This window comes from Microcaecilia unicolor, chromosome 2 (genome assembly GCF_901765095.1).
Source record: "Microcaecilia unicolor chromosome 2, aMicUni1.1, whole genome shotgun sequence".
Classification (NCBI taxonomy): Eukaryota; Metazoa; Chordata; class Amphibia; order Gymnophiona; family Siphonopidae; genus Microcaecilia; species Microcaecilia unicolor.
In genome coordinates, this window is record NC_044032.1 from 30,063,480 (window position 1) to 30,065,836 (window position 2,357).

The 2,357-nt window shown below is 42.2% G+C and overlaps 1 long non-coding RNA gene across 1 annotated transcript; it reads right to left on the reverse strand.

Moving 5' to 3' along the window:
* Positions 1 to 795: 795 nt before the first annotated feature.
* Positions 796 to 1,719, reverse strand: LOC115461832. Its single transcript, XR_003940779.1, has 3 exons — positions 1,679 to 1,719; positions 1,462 to 1,466; positions 796 to 858 (listed from the first exon to the last, which is right to left on the reverse strand). It is a non-coding gene; the product is annotated as an uncharacterized LOC115461832 (long non-coding RNA).
* Positions 1,720 to 2,357: the final 638 nt, after the last annotated feature.

Sequence of the window (2,357 nt, forward strand, 5' to 3'; positions counted from 1 at the left end):
GCAATGCGGCCACGCAGGCTTCTGTTTCTGTGAGTCTGACGTCAGACTCACAGAAACAGAAGCCTGCGTGACCCGCATTGCTGATCTGCAAGGGCAGGCTTCTACATGGAATGTTGCTAGTGGAGGAGTAGCCTAGTGGTTAGTGCAGTGGACTTTGATCCTGGGGAACTGAGTTCAATTCCCAATGCAGCTCCTTGTGACTGGGCAAGTCACTTAACTCTCCATTGCTCCTGGTACAAAATAAGTACCTGAATATATGTGAACCGCTTTGAATGTAGTTGCAAAAAAACCTCAGAAAGGCGGTATATCAAGTCCCTTTCCCCTTTCTTCCCTCCTGAAATGCTCCTCTCTCCCTTCTCCCTCATTCTTGACAGACAGTGGTGGACCCACCCCCTCTGCAACATACATACAATTTATTTCACCATGTATTTGTCATAATTTTTTTTTTAAATTAGGGGTTACTCCAGACCTGCCTGTGTAAGAGTGCAATTAAGATGGGTAAGATTTTATGATATTTCATATCTGCTGTAGTAATTCGATCTAGATGCCACCCAAAGATGGGGTGTGGAAGCAATAGGGTGTTTTTCTTAGTATTAAGTTGTAGCACAAGATGACATTAAGATAGGCATATATTGTATAGACACACTGCTAGAGGTCAGGGTGCATCCAGTAACTGCTAATATTGTGTTATACTGAATGACATTTTAGTGTGATTGCCTATGAATCAAGGTGTGATTCAAATGTTAGGATCCTCTAAATATTATGTGATAGTGAATCATCATGGCTATTATATAATAAATATCATACACAGAAAGCACTTATATATCATATAGCTTCAATTATGCATCTTGAAGACTACTACTACTACTACTTAACACTTCTATAGCGCTACAAGGCTTAAGCAGCGCTGTACACCATACACGTAAAGACAGTCCCTGCTCAAAGAGCTCACAATCTAAATATGGAATGTTGCTAGTGGAATAGCAACATTCCATGTAGAATCTCAAATAGTAGCAACAGAATCTCCAATAGTAGCAACATTCCATGTAGAATCTCAACTAATAGCAACATTCCAGAATCTCAAATAGTAACAACATCCCATGTTCCACTGCACTAACCACTAGGCTACTCCTCCACTAGCAACATTCCATCTAGAAGCCTGCCCTTGCAGATCAGCAACGCGGCCGCACAGGCTTCTGTTTCTCGAGTCTGACGTCCTGCACGTATGTGCGGGACGTCAGACTCACAGAAACAGAAGCCTGCGCGGCCGTGTTGCTGATCTGCAAGGGCAGGCTTCTACATTATTACTACTACTACTTAACACTTCTATAGCGCTACAAGGCATACGCAGCGCTATACACCATACACGTAAAGACAGTCCCTGCTCAAAGAGCTCACAATCTCATTCAAACGGAGCTATGGTGCATTAGTGGGTTCAAGCAACAATTCTCCTATCGTCACCGGTCCTCTTTTAGTTTTAAATAATTTGTTATATGAACTTCTTATATTTTTAGTGATTTTAATAGGGAAACTGCCATCCCAAACCTCGCTAGGTAAGAGTAGCTTTCACTTAGCTTTAATATATCCACTCCAGAGGTTTTACTCTGTCCAACATGACATCATGTTTCGCTGTTCGGCTGTGTCAAGAATTCCTCCCCAAAGAGATAGAGAAATGCACTGTGCCGCCACGGATGATGGACCTATCTCTTTGTAGAGGAAAACCTTGACACAGCCGAACAGCGAAACATGATGTCATGTTGGACAGAGTTGGACAGATAGCCTAAAAATACTCGGAGTAACTATCAACCGCAACCTCACTCTCGAGAGCCAAGTAAAAACAGTAATACAGAAAATGTTCTACTCAATGTGGAAACTTAAACGAATAAAACCTTTCTTCCCGAGGGATACCTTTCGTAAACTAGTACAATCATTGGTCCTAAGCCACGCAGACTACTGCAACGGTATCTATGCGGGCTGCAAAGAACAACTCACTAAAAAAACTCCAAACCGCCCAAAACACAGCAGCCAGACTGATATATGGTAAAACATGATTCGACAGTGCCAAACCCCTTTGAGAAAAGCTGCAGTGACTCCCAATCAAAGAACGGATCATCTTCAAAATCTGTATCTTAGTCCACAAAATCATCTACGGCGTAGTCCCAGGATACTTGATAGACCTCATTGATCTACCAACTAGAAACAGACTCGGATCAGCACGATCATACCTAAACCTACATTACCCAAACTGTAAAGGGCTAAAATACAAAACAAGTCACGTATCTAACTTCTCCTACATAAGCGCACAACTATGGAATGGACTCCCGCATGTAGTGAAAACAATACACGATCACCTAAAC